The sequence below is a fragment of the Mustela lutreola genome, chromosome 1 (genome assembly GCF_030435805.1).
Source record: "Mustela lutreola isolate mMusLut2 chromosome 1, mMusLut2.pri, whole genome shotgun sequence".
Lineage (NCBI taxonomy): Eukaryota > Metazoa > Chordata > Mammalia > Carnivora > Mustelidae > Mustela > Mustela lutreola.
The window spans coordinates 128192030-128216942 of record NC_081290.1 but is presented as its reverse complement, the minus strand read 5'-3'; positions in this window follow the sequence as shown (position 1 = coordinate 128216942).

Genomic DNA, 24913 nt, shown 5'->3' with positions numbered 1-24913 from the left:
AGAGGTCTGGAATGTTTAAATGACTTGTCTCATTTAATGACTAATCCTCATTGTTGAGGATTAAGCCCAATTGTTCTCATTCATTTTTGGTTCATGATACAGTTTAAAAATTGATGAACTGGTTGACTGTAATACCCATTGGAAAAAGTACTTTAAAACTTAAATTTTTCTTTTATTTCCTTTAGGCTTTTTCCATGAAAAGTTTTGGTGGTTCATTTCCTATGAGGATGTACTTTGTTATCAGAGGGGAATGTAATATTGTGATCCCAACATAGGGGTAGAAGATCTATCAACAGTAAAAGTCTGTTCCTTTTTATAAAATGCAGTAATTGAGATTCAACAGATTTAATCATGAAGCCTTTAAAAGTTAAAAAAAAAAAATCTACTTCTTTGATCACAAAGAAAATAATGAATTTAAGCTCACTAATATTCCAGTAATGGAATTAAACTCTAGTTCTATAGAATCAAACTCAAAAGCCAAATGAAAAAATATGAAAATAAGAAGTGAACAAACTGGGGCACCTGGGTGGCTCAGTGGTTTAAGCCTCTGCCTTTGGCTCGGGTCATGATCTCAGGGTTCTGGTATCGAGCCCCACATCGGGCTCTCTGCTCAGCAGGGAGCCTGCTTTCCCCTCTCTCCCTGCCTGCCTCTCTGCCTACTTGTGATCTCTCTCTATCAAATAAATAAATAAAAATCTTAAAAAAAAAAAGAAGTGAACAAACTATATACTGAATAAGTTGTATATTCTTAAAATTTCTCTACAGTTTTACAACATTTTAATAGAACATTTTTGGTTCTGAAGTTTACCATTATCAACCAGTGAAGTGGCTGTTTTATTATGCTTTGCTTCTGGCTGAGTGTGAAAGGAAAGGAGGTTTGTGGGGGAGACGGCTTTTATTTCTATATAGAGGCTGGCAAAAATAGAAAGCGGAGGATAGAAAATTACTAGTTAGGTACTGTACATCCTGTTTGTGAAAAAGTTCTATTTTTAAAATGAATGTCAAAGAGAATTCTCTTCTTTCCCTAAATTTTTTAGCACATAATCACAATATATTCTGACATTCATTTTAACCAAAAAAAAGTTAAAAGCATTCGAGTTTGGGGGCACCTGGGTGGCTCAGTTGGTTAAGGCTTGGACTCCATTTATGTTTAGATCGTGACCTCAGAGTTGTGAGGTCAAGCCCCACATAGCTTCTGTGCCTGCAGGCTGCTTAAGATTCTCTTTCTATCCCTCTCCTTCTGCCCCTCTCCTACCTCTCTCAAAAACAAAAGCAAGAACAAAACAAACAAACAAACAAAAAACAAAAAACTAGGGGCACCTGGGTGGCTCAGTGGGTTAGGCCTCTGTCTTTTGCTCAGGTCATGATCTCAGGGTCCAGGGATCAAACCCTGCATCGGGCTCTCTGCTCAGCAGGGAGCCTGTTTCCCCTCCCAACCGCCCCCCTAACCCCGCCTGTCTCTTTGCCTACTTGGGATCTCTCTCTCTCTCTCTGTCAAATAAATTTTTAAAATCTTAAAAAAAAAAAGGAAGTGTAAGAATTTTATATAAAACCCTTCATGTAGCAGTCCCTCTAAATATAAATGTTTTGTTTTGCTTGAATTATACTTCTTCATGTTGAGCACCCAGCCTGTTCCAGTCTGCATTATTTCCATTGTCTGGGGCCACTAGAGTCACTTAAAAGAAATAATGACTTGATTCTGATTCACATCATTCTTTTCAGTGACTAACTTCATTTTCTGCTGCATAAATTTCTTAATAAAATGTCCTTTGCTTTACCATTTACCATATATTTCATTGTGCTCTAAGAAAAATGGAGGTATCTGTGAGGAGCTATTTAGCCAGAGGCTTCCATCAAGGTTAAAACAATCACGTTGTTTAACCCTTAAACTATCCTTGTTCCCCTTTCCCCAGGGGACTTACTTAAAAACAAGTCCCAGAAACTAGCCCCAGGTAAAAAAGCCCAGATACAAGGGTGACTCAGGCCAGGTGCAGATCAGTGAGGTGTTGCATACTGTCTCCTTAGCTACCAAAGAGTATGGGCCCTGCCCTTTGGGAGCCTTTTGGGCATCAGTTCTAACGAGGGTGATAGGCTAGGTCAAATGTCTACTATAGGGTAAATGGTAATTCAACTGGTCACTTATGTGTGACCTAACATGACTGGAGTTTCCTGTGTGTGTTACAATCTCATTGGCCACCTGTGAGTGGCCAGGCCAGACCGCATGGCCTTTGGCCTTAAAAGCTAGTCTGTGAAAAAGAGAAAGGTCGCCCTCTCTGTAAAAGGCGCGGCCCTGGCCGGTCAGTCTGATTCTTGATGTCTGGCACGAAATAAAGCTTTGCTTGACCTTCGCTTTGTATCAGTCTCGCTCCTTTAATCACAGACCCATTACTGGGGGACCCAATGGTATATACTATACAGATATATAATAAAGTAAATTCCCCAACGTGTTAATTTTTTTTTTAATATAACTAATTGAATAGACTTACATTAGAACTAGTCCTAATTGATCTTAGATAGCTGGGTGGTGTTGCCTGTATTCTCAGTTAATTAAGAATACTTAGTTAAAAAGTGACTGCATAGTGGTGCAAAATCATGATGGAAAACCTACAGCTATTTCATACCTTGCATAAGAGCATAAATAGATTTCACTGAAAATATGTATCTTTGTACTTATGTAGAAAGCAGATGAGCCATAAAATAATGTGAAATATCTATAAAATCTAAATGCATTATTGCAAAGATTATTGATAATTATCTTTTAGTGTGTTTTATTTCCCTACAGACATCCAATTAAAGTTTACTTTCAAGAATGATCTTCAAGTTAAATGTTGGTCATATGATAAACACATATTGGTCTTATGATAAAAATATACACAAAGCCCCCATCTCCCAAACACACACACATCACTCATTTCAAAGAAAATACCCTCTATTCTAAATCTTCACTTGGCTCAAACAAAAAATAATATAAGCAAAAATTTCTAAATTATTGGCTATCAGGAAAGTAATCTTATTGAGAAATTTAAAAAATGTTTTCCCCAAAAGTGTTTTCTGAATATATTGAGTTAAAATGTCAAGTGCTAAAATAAGAGGAATAAAAGGTATCAAGTACCCAAATCTAAGGAGTAGACACTTCCTCAAGAACTTCATCAGCATGACAGACAACTCTGTCAATCAGATACCCAGGACAAAAACCTGACAACTTCTTTTTTTTTTTATAACACAGTCCTTTTCACAGGACATGTTATATTTGCATTATCATAACTCATGGAAGTTTTGGCTGACTTTGAATGGCTCATAATAAATGTATCCTTACAACACCCCACCCATGTCTCAGACTCCCTCTCCCTAGTGAGCATAAGCAGAAGATCAGGGAGAAGACAATCACCAGAATCGGGACAGGAATAATACAGCATTTTCATCCTATGTTAAAAGTGAAGGACTTAATCTTCCCTAAAAATTCAATTCAGAATGTCTCAAAATAAAAAATAAGCCATGAAACTGAGGTGCCTAAAGCCAAAAGAGAGAAATGTTTTCATTTCCCTTTGGCTATGTGCTCATTCCACACACCGTGGTCTATTTCTTTTGTCTCTGTGACTAAAAGTTACAGAGAATGGGAGACAGCAAGGCAGAGAGGCTGCAGTGTGAAGCTGGTTGCCTGCCCACCTCTTGGAGTGATGATTGTTAGTTCCCTGCGGATTTAGTGGCAATGAAAACTAGCTGAGCGTGAGATGTCTTGCTGGTACCCTGCCTAGGAGCACCAAGCAGCAGAAGATTGTATGGTAGGCTGCCAAAGGCTGGAGCTTGGAAATTGCAGGTGGAGTGAATTTCTCCCATGAAAGAACTATGCTGGGAGGAGGCCATTTACAGTTCGCCCTGATATCTGGCCCTACAAGGAAGCTGCCATGGGGGCACCTGCTATACACAGGGCACTGGGAGGCATCCAGGTCAGTTAGAAACACAGTAACCTTCTACCAGCTATGTGACATGCCTGTGTCCTATTTATGTCTTCTAACCCTTAAGCTTCCTCTGAACCACGGCAGCTAAGAATGCATTTTTTTACATATTGGGTTTCAACATATGCTTTAATTTTGAGAAGGGTAGCATAAATACATCTTAGAAAATATGTTAAAAATTACTGAATTGAGGGGCACCAGGGTGGCTCAATTAGTTAAGCAGATGCCTTCGGCTTAGGTCATGATCTAGGGGTCTTGAGTTCCAGCCCCGAGTAAGGCTCCTTGCTCAGCAGGGAGGCTGCTTCTCCCTCTTCTTCTGCCTGCTGTTCCCCCTGCTTATGCTTTCTCTCTGTGAAAAAAGTAAATAAAATCTTATAAAAAATTACCGAATTGATTTTCTACAAGCAATCACCTGTGAAATTATACAGTTCCATGCAGTTAGAAATCAGAGACTTGGGTAATACATAGAAGAATGTGTTATACATACAGAGAAAGAGGAATGATGTTAGAAGGAGAGACTCACCTCAGATTTTCTTGCTAAAAATTACCATAGTGTTTGGGTTTGCTGCCCTACCACAGTTACATATTATGTGTGTGGGGTGTATATATATGTATACGTGTGTGTGTATACACACACACACACACACAGAAAATATATACATATAAATGAGTGTATATATATGTGTATATATATATATATATATATATATATATAGCATCTATCTGCAGGATTATATAAATACATTATATATATACACATATATGTGTGTATATATATATATATAGCATCTACCTGCAGGATTATATAAATACATAATATATGTTGGGTTATGATTCCGAGAAGGAATGAAAGTTTAGCAAAAATACTACTTTTGTTTTTCTTTACAAAAATTAGTTTTAAAAATTAGGGTCATTGCTTTAATTACTGACATGGGCTACGGAAGGATAACTCTCTCTACTGTGTAAAATGTAGGCCTTATAAGAATTATAGAGATTTATGAAATAAAAGCTTTTGTTTACTAGTAAGTATGTTAACCACATCTTAGTTTAGTCTCTGCTCTTTAAATTTATATCTTAGCTATGCCCCAGCATTCTATGCATCTATTTTGCAGATATCAAACATACAAGTAGGGACAGCGATTTATCCTATACATAGGCAAAGAGACGAATAGTCATAGAGACACAAAGTAGGAAATTTTACATTTTGATCACAGACAGATCACTGATTAATTGCATGGTTTTTAAAGAGTATGACAAAAAGGTACTCCATTTTCATATTTGCATATCTTATTTGAACTGATTTTCATCCCATGTAGTATCACAGTACTATGTCACACATGTGTTGACACAGTCACTTTAAAAATGTCCAGAAAGTCAACCTATAAAATGGGAGAAAATATTTATAAAGTATATGACACATAAGGAGTTAATTTCCAAAATATATAAGAAGCTTCTACAACTCCATAGCAAAAACCCAATAAACTGATTTAAAAATGAGGTAACAATTTGAATGGACATTTCTACAAAAAAGACACCCGAATGTCTAAAAGGTATATGAAGATTCTCAGTATCATTAATGTCAGAGAAATGCAAATCAAAGTCACAATAAGATATCACCTTATACTTGTTAGGATATTTATTTTAAAAAAACAAAAGACAATTAGGATTGATTAATTGAAGTTGTGGAAAAACTGGAACCTTCATACAGTGTTGGTGGGAATGCAAAATGGTGCCACTACTATGGAAAACAATATGGAGATACCTCAAAAATTAAAAATAAAACCACCATGTGATCCAGCAGTCTACTTCTGGGTATTTATCCAAAAGAACTGAAATTAGAATCAGCAGGCTAATGTTCATTGCAGCACAAGTCAAAATAGCCAGGGTATGGAAAAAACTTAAATGTCTATCAATGCATAAATAAATAAAGATAATGAGGTATTTACATTCCATGGAGTATTATTCACCCTTAATAGTGAAGGAAATTCTGCCATATGTGTCAACATGGATGAATGGGAGGACATATTATGTTAGATGAAATAAGTCATAGGAAGACAAATAATGCAAGGTGTGACAAACACTTATGAGTCATAGTTACAACACACTGAATACTTTGGAGCCATAAAACAGGTTGAGGCATTATTTGTAGGATTCATTGTTGAGAAAAAAATAACAATAATGAAGTACAGAAGGTTATATGCAGTATACCACATTTCATGTGAAGTAGGAGAAATGAAAACAAACTAACATGGATCTGCATTTAGAAAGCAAAAGGAAGAGAAACTCCCAAATAATACAACAGCTTACTCTCAGAGGGACCCAGGAAAGGTAGGGTCAAGGTATGGGAGAGGAAATGTGCCACTTTGGCTATACCTTGTTATAAAAAAAATGGTAGGTAATTTTTAATATTATAAAATTTTATAGTTTATATTTTACTTCAGCTTTTTGATGCTTGAAAGCATGTTCATAGTCTTACATATTAAGACAAACCACAAAAGGTATGGAAACACATACAAATGAAACAGTAATTTACAGGTTAAAGGAACATAAATCATTAATGCAAGTTACTTCTAAACATAATATTTTCTCCATACACTCTAAATCAAGGGAGAAAAGTAAAACACCTGCAAACAAATCATGAACTCTTTCTCATGGGTTGATTTCAAAGAATGATATGAAAGTGGCAGTTCAGAATCTATTTTATGTTTATCATGAGATTAAGCAGATAAATAATGTATTGATACTGTTGGGAACCAGAGATTTCACTATAAAATTAAAAAAAGAAAAGAAAAGAAAAGAAACTATGAAGAAAGAATGGAGTTAAGGAACAACCATTAAAATTTTGGGTTGGAATGGGAAATATCAATGTGAACTCATGATTTCTAACATCATATGTAACTTTTTAATTCCTCCTGTGTACAGAGAAAAGCAGAGTATTTTCTTAAACAAACAAAAAACAAGTAAAAAAACAAAAAGGAGTGAAAATATCTGTTGTCTCATTTTTGCCATTTACTAACTCTTTTACTATGAGTAAGCTACTAGCTTTTCAGAGGCTTTATTTTGTCACCTGTAAAACTCTAAGGCACGAATCTTTGAAAATACTTGGGCATTTTAATGCAACAACATATAAAGGTGATCTTTTTGCAGAAACATAAGACCGTACCATTATAAAATAGATTAAGTGTAGTGCCAGGGTGTGTCAGTCAGTTAAATGTCCAACTCTTGATTTCAGCTCAGGTCATGATCTCAGGGTATTGAGATCAAACCCTGCATTGGGCTTCACACATAGTGTAGAATCTGCTTAAGATTTTCTCCCTCTCTCTCTGCTTCTCCCCTCATTGTGCACAATCTCTCTCACTCTCTTTCTCAAATAAACAAATAAATAAATAAAGACTTAAAATAGACTAAGTCAAATGGAAGATATATGTCTTCTAGAACTTTTACCAGAATCTGTCAACTCTGGCCATAGGCCCTTCTTGCTAAGTAGCTGAATTGTGGTCAGTCATGAATCAAAGATGATACACATCAATGTTGCACCAGTGGAGCTCAGCATAACCAACACCAGAGCAGCACAGTGTGAAAAATTTTACCACTCAGTACAGATGGTAAATAAAACAACCCTTGGGAAAATTTATACTGGTTTCAAAATCATATTCTTAAATTCCTTGCCTGTTGTCCTACTTTTATGGATTGAATGTTTCTGTCCCTGCAAAATTCATATGTTAAACCCCTACTCCTAATGGGGTGGTATTAGGAGAGGGTCCTTTAGGAGATGAATAAGGTTAGATGAGGTCTTGAGGGTTCTTCAAGATGGATTAATGCCATTATATGAGGAGATCAGAGAGCTAGCTCTTTTTGCCATGTGAGGATATATCAAAAAGGCAACCACCTGTGAGAAAGCTGAGAAGAGGGTCCTCGTCAGGACTTGACCATGCTGTCATCCAGATCTTGGAATTCCCAGTTTCCACAACTGTGAAAAATATTGAGGGCACAGATTGCATGGAGCACTGGGTGTTATATGTAAACAATGAATCATGGAACACTACATCAAAAACTAATGAGGTACTGTATGTTGACTAACATAACATAATAAATAAAAATTTTCTTTTCTTTAAGTCATCAGTCTGTGGTATTTTGTTATAGCAGCCAAACCTAAAATACTTACTAAAAAATTCATATACAATTTCTTTTATTTGCATTTCTCATAAACTTGAAATAATTTCTTAAACACGCTAATTATTTGCACACTATAAAATCATGTCTGGATGGTTTATTTGAAATGATAAACCATGTAAATAAAAAGAATGAATAAGTCCTTCTGTATAACTAGTTTTTAAACCAGTGTTTTTTTTTGTTTTGTTTTGTTTTGTTTTTGTTTTTTTTTAGAATAGTCTTTTCACTATGTTCCCAAAGGTACAATGGAGAATATCTCTTCCATTATATAAGTTAAATACAATGAGATCTCTTGACAAATTAATGGTACTTAGAAAATTTAAAATCTATTAAGTCAAAGGATTGTGTTTAAGTGAACTTCTCTTTGAAATATCAATGTCTATTTGAGTCTGCATTTATTAAATACTGATATATTTCTTCCTCCATAAAAGTAACTGTGTTAATATTCCAGAAATCAGCCAGATGTTACAGCTCTGGATCTCCTGTGGCTTTTGAGACATGCATTCTCACCCAGTTTCTTAGCAAACTGCCTTTTCAGTACTGCATTAAATCAACCACTTGAGAAATACTATGATAACTGTGGTAGTCACCATATAACCTTCATATGGAGAAAGTGTGATTCTATTTTATTATCACAATTCTTCTAACATTGAGGTATTGGTTTTTTTTGTTTCGTTTTGTTTTTGGAATAACTTCTTTCTACTGAAGATACCAACTGCAGTTAAGATTGAGGCTAAGATGCATTTTAGTGAAAGTAGAGAGAACTGTGTATATAGGTGTGTATATTTCTTAGAGTGGGTACATTACATTTAGAATAAATAAAAATTTTGAAACATTTAGAATAATAACATTTATTCTATGTTTTTCTGACTATAAACTCTTGCTACATTAAAAAATAAAGCAAATAAACATTTATTTCATGATATCCAGTTGCAGTCAGCTAAAAAATACCTAAATGTGTTGTAATATTATATTACGAAGGACATCCATTCTAAGGATTAGAAATGTCTCTTAAAGTGTTTGTATTTGGCTGCATAGTGATTTAGGGAATTTCTTTGACATCTAAAATTCTATTTCTTTTTTATTCTGAAGTTCAGAGAGAAGTTTTCTATTACACCAAATGCATAGGACCAGGTAAATGATGTAGCAACACAAAAGAGAGGCTCATTTTCCCGAGATATTGTATCACGGAGGCTCTGAAACTAGAACCATCATAAAAAAGGTTGAAAACATGGGGCTGAAAAGGAGTATTAAGAGAAAAATCTGAAACATGGGACCACAACGGTCTTCCCTCATCTCAGTCTCTGAAATTAGATAGATTCATGGCCTTTTCCCAGAGAATGGTCTATATCCAGTAACTGACTTAGAGATAGAAAGGCCTAGCTTTCTCACTCCCAAATCAAGATGAATCTGAAAGCATACTCAACCTCCCTTTTCATACTGCTAAATTGCCAGCCCAAGGGGTTCTCCAAAAGGCAGAGGGACTGTATGGAGAGTTTTAAAAATATTTTCTTCTACTGCAGTTACAGGACAATTTGGGCTGAGAATCAGGCTCAGAATCTTTTATTTTATTTCCTTTTTCAGAAGGTATACCAGGGCGCCAGGGTAGCTGAATCACTAAAGCATCTGACTCTTGATTTTGGCTCCGGTCATAATCTCAGTGTTGTGAGACAGAGATCCATGTTAGTCTCAGGGCTGAGGAGGGAGCCTGCTTAACACCTTCTCTCTTCATTTCCCTCTGCCCCTCCCACCGCTTGTGTTCTCTCTCTCTTAAAAAAAAAAAAAAAAAAAAAAAGCCTCATTCAACATCATAAAGAGATTTTCCTGTTTTTATTTTTTCTGGAAGTCTTATTGTTTTACCTATCACATTTAGGTCTGTAATACATTTTCAAATTAATGTGCTAAGAGCTAAGGGTCCTAGTTCATTTTTGTTTATATGGATATCCTACTTGGTTTGTACAATTTACTGAAGAGACCATCAAATCTCCACTTCACTGTACTGTTTTATGTTTATCATAACATGTTATATATGTGTACAAGTCTGGTATTCTCATTTTTTAATCCATATGATCAAGCTGTGGATCATGGAAGTGAAGAAGGCATATAACCAGTAAGTCCAAAAGGAATCATTCCAAGATCTTCTGGCTGCCAAATTAATGCTTTTCGACCTTGACTGATTTCTGTGGTACTTTTTATATTACCTCAAATATATAGATGTATTTGTTAAACTAATTAATAACTAAATCAGTAAATATACTGTAGATGTAAAGTATATTCTGAGTGATCTGAAAAGTAGTAGTATCTCTGAGAACTTGCTTTGGCCATGAAATGAGAACATAAGAGAAGTGAGTGAGTGCATGTGTATCTAACAAGACAATGGAAATACATATTTCAAGTTAGAGTAGAGAGGTTGTTTTAAGACTAAAATGGTATTTCAGTAGTAAAATTTTATAGAAGTAGAGGCATTGTTCTAAATGGCAAGTAAGTAAGAGTAGAGGTAGGATAACTCTTTTGATGAATGACCAGTATTTGATGTGAAAAAGATGTTCTGTTAATTTCAGCACAAACATGCAGAAAAGTAAAGTCTAGTAACTATATCATTCTGTAATATAGTCATAATGCAACAAAAACTCGGAGTCTTTTTAGAACAGAACTTAATGAGACTGTAAAAATCTTTGTTGAAAATTCTTGAATATGTATTGAGAACTAAGATTCATTAGACATATTTTACTAACCAATAACATTTTAATAATATATTTTTTAAAGTATCACTTCAGTTCATTGTGTTTGCATGTCAGTTTTCAGGCTCTCTTTATATTGATGGTACTCTACACCCAGAGTGGCTAAGGAATCAGGTTAATCTTCATCCTTGGCTTACTTTGTTCTTGTTTCAAAAACTATAGAAATATTTTTCTGGGATATTTTAGTGTTTATTGCCTCTTCATATTTTGCATTGAACTGATTTTTCAAAATTTACCTCACGAACCAAGTTTTTAATCCATTGATTTATAATTTTCTGGATTCTTGACTAGATGCAGGGATTTTGCTTGATGTACTAATACTAAGAACCACGTTGTCAGTGTTTGTGGCACCATAGGATTTTTTTCTCAAACTGAGGATCTGATTCTATAGTCAGCACCTTTGTCCACATCAGCATTTTTCTCTGCTGTAATGATCACAGGTAATATTCCACTCTATCTCAGAAAGAACCCCTTCTGATTGGTTTCTAAACTGAAAGCATATTCCTTGCTGTACAATTCAGCAGCCCTTTCTGTGTAACACTTGATTTGTTATGAAACTTAGTTATCTATTTGACATTAATTAATGTTTATTGGCCAGCAGATAGATTTTAAAATTATAAGATGCATACATCATTTTAATTTTTTTATATTTCCAAATCTCCTATCTCAGTAATACTAATAACGGCAAAAATAATTTTTTTAAAAAGTATTCTTCATAATGTCTCCAAGTGCAATGGTGTAATGTTTTATATTATTAAACCAATGCTCAGGGACAATTATGATTAGGTTGTAAACTCATTTCAATGCCCAAGTTTTTTATTGTCACCTTCTCTGAAGAACCCTAAGCACTGAAATAGAAATGATCAGATACTAAGGGTGCACTGAAGAAGGGTTGTCCAAGTTCACAGAGTTGTGCCTACCCAGTGGGCTTGTAAAGCACACACTCAGGTAATAATGTTAGCATTACAGGAAATGAAAGCATTATGGTGAATGTGAAGGCAAACAGATGTCAGCTGGTGTGAAATGCCAATGGGAAAAATTAAAAAATAAAAGATGAATTCAAATGAGAATAAACCTAAGTATTCCAAATAAAAATCTAATTAAAGGAGTGCTTACTAGAGATAAAATATACCCAGTAGAAAGATAACTGTACTCCCTTTCACATCTGGAAAAAAGTGCTAGTTGCTGATGCTTCAACTTAGGGCCAGGGACCAGATTGAACTCCCTAAATAAACAAACCCGTAAAGAAAAATAAATTATTGCATTACATTAAGAAAGTTATACAAAACATGTGTTTACCATTTAAAGAATTTAAATAATAGTTTGGTCTCCTAATACTTCCAGGCAATAATCAAGATTAACATAGAACCAAGTAAAGAACATAAAGTCATTCTTTGCATGCCAGATCACTCAAAATTAGGACCCAAATCTATAAAGCCAGGCCATTTTTTTTCTTTCTTTTTTTTTCAGTGTAATAACATATATTTGACCTTTATATGTAATTATAATCTGCAAATTTAGTTTTGACGTTAATTCACATTGTCTAAAAACATGTGTCTAGACTTTGCTATATCTACACATTTTTTTATACCAAAATTGAAGAAAATGGAAGGGAAATTAGAAAATGCAGGATAAAATAAAGTTGTTTGGCTTAAGGTCATGTGAAAAGCTATGATGTAGATCTCAATGTCCCTATAAATGTGTAGAAATTTCCCTTTCTAACACAGGAATAAGAGTCAAAAGAAAGAAACATTTTCTAAAGAATAATCAGGTTCAAAAATAACAAATGACCCATAAGGCTGTTTTCTAAGACTAAAAATCCAGTCTACTAAGGAGTATCTATTTTTCAGTGAGCCAGAACTATGGAAAGCCCTAGCAATATCCACATTTCTGAAAATTGGGATTTCATATACTTGCCTCCAGGAGTAGACATTTTCTTCTTGTGTGACTTTGTGTTTAGGAATACAAGGTGACTTGGTATAAGAGATTATAGCCAATTAGAATGTGGAGGAAGACTGGGAAAAATTCCACAACCCTATTTTATTCTGCTACCTCAATTTCCAGCTTTATGATGTCTAGATAAGAATACGTTAATTGACCAACCCTGGTGTTCATATGGCTATATACCTAAAAAATATTCAAAAATGCCAAGACAGAAAATAAGTATAGAGCAAGGTTACCTAACAAAGGGTTGGAATCTAGTGTTTACTTTTCCTGTTACTATGATTGCCAGATGGGTCACAAAAGCATTAAGGTCCACCTGGAAACGGGCTCTCTTCCCCAATGAAGGTTAGCTTCCTCTCCATACTTTTAATCCAGAAAGTCATTGAGAAATAAATGAAATCTAGAAAGAATGATTTGCTCTAACCCCTCTGTTACACATCAACAAATCTGAGTTCTGTATAGCATTTGTAACCAAAAAGTTACACAGCTATCTAACTGCCAGACTTACATTAGAATATTGAAATTTGTGTAAATATGTTGTCTTTCTTTATGCCTTTGCTTTTAAAAATGTGTATAAATGGTTCTCAGCTCCCTGTTGTTATTACCTTACTTATTCTATCTCAATTTTAGCAATCCTTATGTATTTATTCATGACAAACACTTGCTTGGGGCTTTCTGCATGGTTGAAAAATAATGAAAAATCAGGTCTATAATTAATCAGATTTTCTCTTTACTCACTGAAAAACATAAATTTTAGTGTATGTAGTTATCCTACTAGTAATAAGTTTTAGTTTGTTTAAGATTTAGCACATATATGAACAACATTTGAAATTGAAACAGGTTTATAAAAGTCAAATGTAGTTTTTAAAAGCATTTTGAAGTTTTTTTTTAATATTTTCAAATGTTTGTATATTTATGTTAGTTAGCTCTTGGCAGATTTTATCTTTGTAAGAATCCATGACCTGAATTTTTGGAATGGCACAATATCTATATTGAATTGTGAAATATTAAGAATATGTGTCCTGAAGACTTTAAAAAAATTTTTTTGGGAGAGCTTCTGGAGACTTTTACTAACTCTTAATGGCTGTGATATGATTAATAAGTTGACCTTACCTCTTAGAGTTCTCATTTGAAAAGTGAGAAAATAGTATCTAGTATCTCTATTATCAGATATATATATATATATATATATATATATATATTTACAACAATCTGTAGATCTCTCTCTCTCTATATATATATATATAAAATCACTTAGAATAGGACTGGAATAAAAGCTCTATAAAATTGTTGGCTATTAATATTATCACCATTAATACATTTTTAGACTTTAAGACTTATATCCCAGGCTTATTACTGGTTATATTTTTCATTCTTACATTTATCTTCCATTTCTCTCTTGCTATTAACTTATATTACTTTGCTATACCAAATGCTATTATAAGTAATTTGATACCCATTGTAATATGACAAATTCTACATAAAAACAAAACAAATTCTCCAGAAACAAAAATACGAAAAATTGTGGGCCATGCAAAAATGTCAATGTTCAACTAGCAAGATGGATTTTGGTCTAAAACATACCAAGAGATATCACATTAACTCTACAATAATCTTATTTGAACTAATGTAAGTAGACTCTGAAAAACAGAATATATATAATTTTTAAAATCTTAGTTCTTACCTGGAAATTTGGGAATTTATATTAAGAACAAACAAAATTTCTTATAATAATATTAAGCTTAAACAAGACAAACATCCATATTGAAATGAGAACTTTGCTTTGGAGTGGGAGATTTACACAAACAAACAAAAAAGCATGATTCCTAAATTTTACTATCGCCTCCCTTTTTTACTGTTGATGTAGCTTACTTTAATTATTGGTCTTACTGTACACTTAAATATGATGAAAACCAGTTGGCTCAATTTATATGCATCTTACAAATAAATTTAAACATAAGTAAAGAAGTAGTATAACTACAAGGATAAATTGGCACAATTTCCATTACGAAGAAGATTCAAGCACAACTGTTTAAGTAAATATGTTAAGCAGATAAAAATTAAAATACTAAAAATTATATACAAATTGATAAATATTAAGTTTTATTACTAGTCATAAGTAAAACCTATTGCAATTATATAACTGTTTTTCCTTCAGGGCTTGTGAAATATTTTTTCAAATTTGTATGAACCAAGGAGTAGATTAATTTTTAAAGAATTAGCATAACAAAGACCACAGAGTAGGATCACAATGCAATTAAATTCCACATTAATAACAATAACAGAAAAACTAATATTCCAATATATTTAACACTATAAAAACACAGTAATATATGGGTCAAATGAGAAGTAGTAGAAAAATTAAAAAATAATTTGGAACTACCAATAATGATGAATATACAACAAACCAAATCTTCTGTGATTCAGATAAATTAGCAATTGAAGAAAAATATATGGTCCTAAATGTCAGAAAAGAACAAATGCTAAAATTAAATTGAGCCAAATCTTCAACTGAATGGGCATCCAAGAAAAATAGAAAGGAGATGATGATTATACTAGCATAAATTAATGAGCTAGAAAGAAAAGAGCAAGAAAAATCAACCAGAACAAGAAATATATTTTTTAAGTCTAATAAAATTTCAGACATTCTAACAAAAATAATCAAGCAAAAACATAGAATGTGGATATCAACAAGAGTACGAATTAAAGAGAGGTACAACTAAATAATAAAAATACAAATGAAGTATCAGTTTACCGTGAGAAATGATACAAAAATTGACTGCATTCTATAGGCCAGCAATAAGAGAACATATTTAAAAGAAATATACAATGTAAATAGCATAATCTTGTGAAATCATCTAGGAATGATGTTTAAGGAATGGAGTAAAATACTTTTCAAGATAGTTATACAAGCATGCTGAAAACCATTTTTAAAGACCTATACAGAATATCAAGAAATACACCATGTTCATGGCTGTAATAAATAGGTCAGTTTATTTGTACATTGATTTATAAGTAATATGTAATCTTATTAAAATTCTAACATTATTTTTGTGGGACTTGGTAAGACTGATCCAAAATTTGTCTGGCAAAGCAAAGGGCTCAGAATACACAAAATATTTATGAAAAATGACATTTTTGGAGAGACTTATTTACAAGATAATGAAGGCTTATTATAATGCTGCAGCAATTCAAAGAATATACTGTTGATGTAAATATAAAGAGATAAACTGAACAAGGCAGTGAGCATAGAAATATTTTTGCCTATGTACGAATATGTCATTTGTTACAGAGGTAGCATTGTTCAGTGAGAAAAGTTCAGTTCAGTGAGAAAAGAATATTGTTTTCTTTAAGTAGTGTTGTGGTCACTGAGTATACTTTCCAATAATAAATAAACAAAATGGATCCACATTTCACACCATGAACAAAATTCAATTTCAGATAAGTTAAACACTTCTAAAAAAGAAAAAAATATCAGGAATTTTATTTAGTCGTCATCTTAAGGTCCTAGAAAATACCTGGCATGTAATTGGTACTCAATAAATTATTTGAATAAATACAGGACTACATGAAATCAGAGTAAGGAAAGATTTCATGAAACACATGAGTCTGTAATAAACTATATAGGGAGTGACTGATAAATTTTGATAATTTAAAATAAAAATTTCTGTTCATCAAAAAACACCATTAAGGAGTATAAAAATAGAAGCCATAAACTGGGAGACAATATTTGCATTAAGTATACATTAAAATATTAGTATTTAGAATATATAAAGAACTTTGATAAATAAGTAAATGACAACTCAATTAAAAAAATAAACAAAAGATATGACTAGGTATTCTGGTGAAGAGACAATAGAAATCACCAGTAAACATAGAAATCACCAGTAAACATAAACAAAATAGAAATCACTAGTAAACAATAGAAATCACCAGTAAACAGAAGGAAAGACTATTAGTAAAGCTCTATTAGTAATATTTTATAGTAGAGCTCTATTAGTAATATTTTATTTTTGTTAGCTGGGGGGAGATTCATGGTTGTTCAATTTAATCATTAAGTTTCATTTATTTTACATATAAAAATCTACATGTATATAGACATGATCTTTTGAAGACATATAATGAAAAAAGGAAATATTAACAATAAGAAGCAATGTTTGAGCAAGAACTCTTAAAAATTCACTAATTATGAATTAATAATAATATTAAGATAAATTTACTAAAATTGACTGAGTGCTTTTTGTTTATCCCACCTTGACCTAATAATTTTACATATCTTTTCCATAGTTTTTACATAATTATTGCATATATTTTAAATAGGTCATTTTCCCTGTCTAACTAAATGGAGATTTTAATAGGTAGACTCTATTACATCATGAACATAATATTAAGAACATAAGGATTAAGAAATATGCCTTGCTCCCCCTTTTGGGGAACAATATAAACATAAATAAAAATGAATGATGGTGGACATTACCTTGGTGAATTTCAAAGATGTTTTCTCCAAACATGCTATTCAGTATGCATCCATGGATCCATGGGCACATTCACGACCAGAGTGAATCATTGTAGCAAAGCTTCCACAAATTGATCTTCATTACTTCCCTCTTCATGACTGTTTGGTGGTTTGTTATTCATTAATAACTGAATAAATTCTGAATTCTAGAGAGTGGAAGAGCTAACCACAACCATTCATTCATCTATTCAATATAGTATGTATGAAGATCAGAATCTGTTAAAAAACACAGCAAGCTCTCCGGGACTTTACATTTCATTATACTTTGCATCTATTAATTTTTTCAATGTTACTGAGATATTATTCTCCAGCCAATATTTCTTTCTATAATAAATTTTGTCAGGACCAATTTTAGACATTGTACAAACATTCCAAGAACAAAACTGCAGGAACAAAATAATTAGGTCAAAAGATCTGCTTTATTACAGCTCATTTGCTTAACCAAAACTCATGATAGCACAGTGTTTTTTTTTTTTTTTTTCTTTAACTTCCAAGTCCCTGTAAATTCACTCAGGATTCCTTCCTGGGCCATCTCGCAGCAAACAGTTGTTCAGTCAATCCTTCCCAAAGTCCTTTTCTTTAGACACTTCTGTCTGTTTTACAGAGCCTTCGTGTGTGGGTGTGCGCGCGTGCATGCGCGCATAATTTATAATCCAGTCTAGATTATTGAACATTTTTTTGTTCTAAGCTAACTTTTACTTTGCCAAATACTGCAGTGTGTAGAATTACTGACAGTTAACATACTTCCAGTGAGGTAGCCTACCAGCCAGGAGGGTGAATTTGAGACACGTGTGTATACAATATGGCAGGTGCCAAGGTCTGTTGCTAGGCAGGTTGAATTTGTGCTTTCTGCCTACATACAGCACATACCATTCATCTAATAGTACCACCATTTCTGGAAACCTGAAAATTAGATATGATATGCTGCACAGTTTATCTGCACTGTCTGTGTTTTGTACAGCAGATGGCTGGCTGGTTGTTTTTACATATAATAAGTGGAAGTAGCACACATCTATAAATAAACAGTACATTAATCACTCTTTTGCCAAGTACTGTACGGAGTTTTCTTTTTTTTTTTTTTAATTCAAATATGGAAATAGATCCTGTCACAGGTTTTCTGTTATGAATGCAAATTCAAGGCATAATTATATTCAGGGTAAGACAGGATGATTAGGACAAGAATTCATGTCTGCTGTTTCATCTTTTTTTTAAAATTTTTTATTTTTTATAAACATATATTTTTATCCCCAGGGGTACAGGTCTGTGAATCACCAGGTTGCTGTTTCATCTTTAGCACTAAACTGCCTTTGTGTCCTTTGTTAGAAGAATGAGAGATTTGCTCAGCTAAGAGGAATGAACCTCACAAGGTCATTTTGTTAATTTCTCCACTAAAATGATCAGATCTATAGGAAATAATGGGCATTGTTCTCACATGTTGAAAAATGTCCATGGTGTAATATGTACAGTGTCTAAGTGGACTTAGGTCAATGTCTATACTTCCCAGACTGTTTAAAGACTTTCCTATGAAATGCTTTGGTGGGAGGGAGCTCAAAAGATCAGAGCTGCAGAGAGTAAATTCTAACCCAAATGCTTCCTAAAGATAAGATTTCTTTGCTCTGTTGAGGAATTACAATAGAAGCTAAAATATTCATTGAACAGCTTTAAGACTTCCAACAAACTTTTTCTCCCAAATGATCTTTTATATGTCACTAATTCTGAAAAGGTGATAAGTATTGAGAAAACTTCTTAAAAGCATGAAATATCCACATTTTTCCATGCCCTTGTACTATATGAGTTATCCACACTTTTCCATATCCTTGTACTATTTTAAAGTTAGCACTTATATTTAGAATTGCTTCTTAACTAGAGTTTTTATGCCCAAACTATGGGCAATATTCACATATACAGATAAATATTAGCACCACAGTGTGTCTGTGCATTCTCAATGGGTTGTTTAGAAAAGTTTTAAAATGTGAATTTGCTAGCTAATGAGTAAAATGTAAAAATCAATAAACTGATGGCAATAGCGATTAAATTTGAAGTGAAGGTAAATACTTTTGAAATAATATAAAAATGGAAGGTTAATTTGAGGAATAGTAAAAAGGTTTATTTGAAGGATAGTAAACTGTTCTATCATTAATTGTGACAGTCTGTAATTTGGCTGGCCACAAAATCTGTCAGTTATTAATGTACTAGAGTAAATAGTACATTAATATTTTTGGAGAAAAAAAAACCTACAACAGAAAGAAGAAATGCTGTGATTAGTCCTCAGTGATTTTTGTTTTTTCATCTTCAAACTCAGTGAGTTTGCAATGGCTCAAACTCACTGAGACCTAGGGACTCATAACACAGATGAAAAAAGTAAGATCTTTAACATCAATGAAGGAAACTAAATATTTAGGGATAAGAGAGCTATGTTTGACAGGGTTTCTATTTAATTTATACCCCTGTATTGGTGCCAAGTCTATTCCTTGTATTTCTTCATGTTCCCCAGTTGCAGGGCATTTGCATATGCTCTTACTTCTGGTCCCAGTACTCAGTTGTTGCAGATCACTATATTGCATATTAAAGTTTGTTCAGATATTTTTAAATTAATAAATACACTCTAATTACTGAATCTCAACAAATTATCAGATAGACTCTCTGCCTTGAGAAGCTCAAAAAAGTGAGATGCTTGAACTTCCAGGAAGAGTTACCTTTTTAGACTTCGGAGACAATCGTATCACTTACTCAGATTTTTGGTTCGTTGCCCTGACAAAAGCACTTAAAAGAATTCTTCATGTGCAAGGCATCCTTCTGGGCATAAAAGAGAGAAAAGCTAGTCTATTTTCCCATCCCATGTCATTAACTATCTCCAGTGGAATTGTTTTTGGAGGGAGGGAAACAGAATCAAAGCAGACAGAGAGTCTTGTACAATCTCCCCGTGAGTAGGAAGAATGGCAACACAAAGAGACAGTGACTGTATCCACTTTATAGCAAAATTCCACTATTGGATTAAGATATCATTTTGGTAGCAACTAGGAGGCCCATCCTATTAATTTCTCATGTTTTATAAATGGAAATTAAATAAAATTGTCCCATGACAAATATGAGGGGAGAGAAGAATACAGTTTTACAATCAAAGTCTACAAGCTATTTTTCTACAGGGGAAAAAAGTAATGTTAGCAGGATTCTGGATAGTAAACATTGCATTATGTTTGTTCACTGTTCAGAAAGAATTGCATGGTGATTATAAATAAATCTGGAACAAATATTTCAAAGAAATGAGAATATCAAAGCTAACTTAAGTACTAAGATTCCATTTCTTAATATGTAAGTTATAGATAATAGTTGATATAATATTAACATCTATATATCAATAAATGAAATTATAATGCAAGTGCTATGGGAAAAAAATCATAAAATGAAATTTAAAAACATGTGTCATTACTGGACCACCTGGGTGGCTCAGACAGTTAAGCATCCAACTCTTGATTTCAGCTCAGGTCATGATACCACAGTCCTGAAATGGAGACCAGCATTAGGTTTCATCCTCAGTGCAAAGTCTGCTTATCCCTCTCCCTACCACTTGTGCTCTTGTTCTCTATCTTTATCTCTCTCAAATAAATAAATAAAATCTTTTAAAAAAATGTTTCCTTAGGGGCACCTGGGTGGCTCAGTGAGTTAAGCCTCTGCCTTCGGCTTAGGTCATGATCTCAGGGTCTTGGGTTCTCTGCTCAGCAGGGAGCCTGCTTCCCCCCCTCTTCCTGCCTGACTCTCTGCCTACTTGTGACATTTCTCTCCCTCTGTCAAATAAATAAATAAAATAATTTAAAAAATATGTCCTTATTAACATGGTGATTAAGTGTAGACTCTGGGCTCAGAGTCTTGGCTTGAATCTTGGCTCTGCCACTTGCATGAACTTTGGGGGATTGCTTAATATCTCTATGCTTCATTTTCTCAACTGTAAGAGTGGGAGAATATTAAATAAGTTAATTCATGAAGCTTGTTTTGAAGAATATTTGCACTCCCTAAAGGCAAACTACCATTATTATTAAAAATTAGGCAAATGATCACTATTATTAACCACAGAACAGTAAAATAGCCATATGAATAGCATTGATTGAATCTTTATTGTATTTCATTTCCTTGCTGTTCTTAAAATCACTCAGAGTCACTCCATTGTTTCTCAGATAAAGTTTATACTCCTGAGTATGCCCCCTGCAACAAATGTCATGATCTTGCCTCAACTTGTAGTTCTCAAAGGACCCAGTCACAATCTTTCTTTATCTAGGTCTCTGCTCATTTTTATATCTGTCTTTGATATCCTTTTTCACCATTCTTACTCCTTTTCACCTAACTCCATCCAGGGTCCCCTGTAGCACTTTCTTACTTACTTACGTATGTATGCATAAATGTGTGTGTATATATATATGTATGTATTATTTCAAATTTTTATTTAAATTCCAGTTAGCTAACATATAGTGTAATATTGTTTTCAGGAGTAGAATTTAGTGATTCACTTACACATAACATGCAATGTTCATCACAAGTGGCCTCCTTAATCCCCATCACCGATTCAGCCCATCCACCACGCATCTCCCCTCCAGCAACCCTCAGTTTGTTCTCTATCATTAAGAGTCTTTCATGATTTGCTTCTCTTCTCTCTTTTTCCTTCCGATATGTTCATCTGTTTTGTTTCTTAAATTCCACATATGAGCCTGTAGCTCTTTCTTATCCTTATCTTAGCACTATATTGAAATCATCTCTTTGGTAGGCTGGCTCTTCCACTAGAAAGAAAGAAGTTTGAGGGCATGGATTACATTTAATTTTTTACTTTTGGGCTCTTTGAACCTTGGCCAATAACTCCATGATGTGGGCAACAAAAGTAAAAGAAAAAACTAAATTTCTTGACTGCCTGCAGTCCATTGATAAGTCCTTGAAACAGGTAGAAGGACCTTCCTGTAGGAACTCTGCTGTATGGATGTTGACATTTGGCTAAGAGCAAAAGGCAATTTAGCTTGATATTATCCTGACCCACAAGATCCTGTAAGTCTAGTTTAACATATAAAAGTTGCTTTGGAAACTTGCTTTATCTCTACCCCTCACCTTAAGATATATGTTAGCAATCATCTTCTAAGCACATGGCCTCTGATATGCATATGAAAGGTCTCATGACCAAGTTTTTATTAGACAGTAAAAAATGACATTTTCCTAACAATAGCAGCCCCCTCAAGGTCCTGGAAATCTTGCTTCCAAGAGTCCTTAGAGATTTACACTATCCTTAACCCCCTCCCCACTTGAAAGTATATAATCGGTCACTCATCACAGCTCCAGAGGAGCTCTTTCTGCCCACGGATCCTGTCCCTTTGCTTTAATAAAACCCCCATCTTATACTGAAGATATCTCAAGAATTATTTCTTGACCATTTGCTCCAAATGCCATTTCCACATCATTTCATATTGTAGAAATTCAACAAGTGTTTGATAGATGAATAATTAAGATTATCAATTAATATAAACACCCTGGAAACAAGCCTCGTCTTTTGAGAGGAAAACTCTCTATCATTTCTAGACCAATGGTTCTCAGGCTCAGGAGCACATTGGAACTTCTAGGGAACTTTAAAAACAAAACAAAACAAAACAAAACACAATGCTCAGAACCTACTAGTTTAATAATAAGAATCCCTGAGAGGTGATGCTCATACATGTACATATATTTTTGAAGGTCCAGGTGATTCCATTGAAACAACTTAATTGAAAACCCTGGTCTAGAACAAAATGGGTTCATAAGAATATTTGTAAACAAAATCTAAAATCCTTAAATCTAAATCTCTCCCTTTGATGGTAGATCTCTAAGAGTTTCTAACTAATTGTATTTAAATGTCTTTGATGTTTTAGATGTTATTAATTTTCTAATAATTTTATGTGACTTTATTATCCTATAATCATGGAAGTTATTTTTTGTTTCCATCAGGTAACCTAGATGAGTGGAGCACAACTGTGCCTTCAGGGTTTTATTTAGCTGCAGAATTAGGTTGTTAAGATGTCAGTCCTTAAATGCCCTAACTTCCATTTGGGTCATGGTAAAAAAAAAAAAAAAAGTCCTGGGTGAATAATAAATTTGAAAATTTATGTAAAATTTCTTCTCTTGAGTGTGTTATATGCATCAAAAATTCCTAATTACACCTCCAGTCACTGGAAGTTTTTACTGGTATTTTCCAGGTTCAAACATGTGCTTCTTTTTAGTACATCTTATTATTTAAATTTTAGTCTATACTTAAACAGTCACTGAAATGTTACAGTTGATTATATCCTCTCCATTAATTAGAGTGATGAAAGTACAGGTGAAGGCAGAATTTCTTATGCATAATTTCATGGTTGATAAGGGTCAAAGTCAGAAAGGTCAGCTAGATTATTAATTATGTTTATGTTACAATATTTTATTTCACACAAATATTTAATTCAACATAGCTGTGTTTATTTCCAATCCCTGAGTTATGAAAGATACTGGAAACATAGACCTTGATTTTAATCTAATTTTAAATCTATACCTATTTCATTTTATTATTTTTATTCAGATAAAATTGATATGCAACATTATATTACTTTCAGGTGTATGATATAACAATTCAATGTTTGAATATATTGCAAAATGATCCACATAGTAAGTCAAATTAATATCTGTCACCATACATAGTTATAAAAGTTTTTTCTCATGATGAGAACATTTAAGACTTCCTCTCTTAGCAACTTTCAAATATGCAATACAATATTAACTGTATTCTTAACTGTACTGTACCTGTCTTAAAAGAGATAATTCTCCATGTCAGGAAAATTTTATTATTAGTGTAAATTATTCTATCTTGGATATTTTAATGTTTAGGTCATTGTTATTTGTAAAAAAAAAAAGCTTGAAAGTCTTAAGAAATAAAACCAATGTAGCTATTTGAGTAGCTTGAATTTCCTTTGCTTTTGGAATCTGCTCATTTATTGGTCAGTATCAAATTTTCCTATGTATTCCATACTCAGTTGCAAAGTTAAAGGTAATTTAATTTTTTAACATGACTCCAAACAGGTGGGTGACATCAATTTTAACAAATTAATTGTAATAATCTAGCTTATGTTATCCAAAATAAAATTTTTCTAAAGGTAGACCAGAAAAATCTTCTAAAATTGAAAGATAAAAATGTAACTTTGGGACAAGTCAGAGAAGACTGGAAAAGTGAAAACAAATGTTAAATGATTCCCTTTAGCTTCAGTGCATCAGTGCTAAAGCAATACTTACTTTTAAATTAGATATATGATTGTATGTATGTGTGTGTGTGTGTGTGCGTGCATATACAGCTTCATAAGTTACTTTTTTTAAAAGATTTTTTATTTTTGGAGAGAGCATAGGGGAAAGGGGCAGAAGAACACACAGACACAGAGTCTCAAGCAGTCTACCTTCCAAGTGTGGAGCCTGACAGGGACCTCAACTCCAGGATTGAGATCATGAGCCAAAATCAAGAGCAACCCAGGTGCCCCCAGTAGTATAAGCTACTTTAAAAATGTCTCCTGGGTTTGAATACTATTGCTATTATATACAATAATTGGCAAAATAAT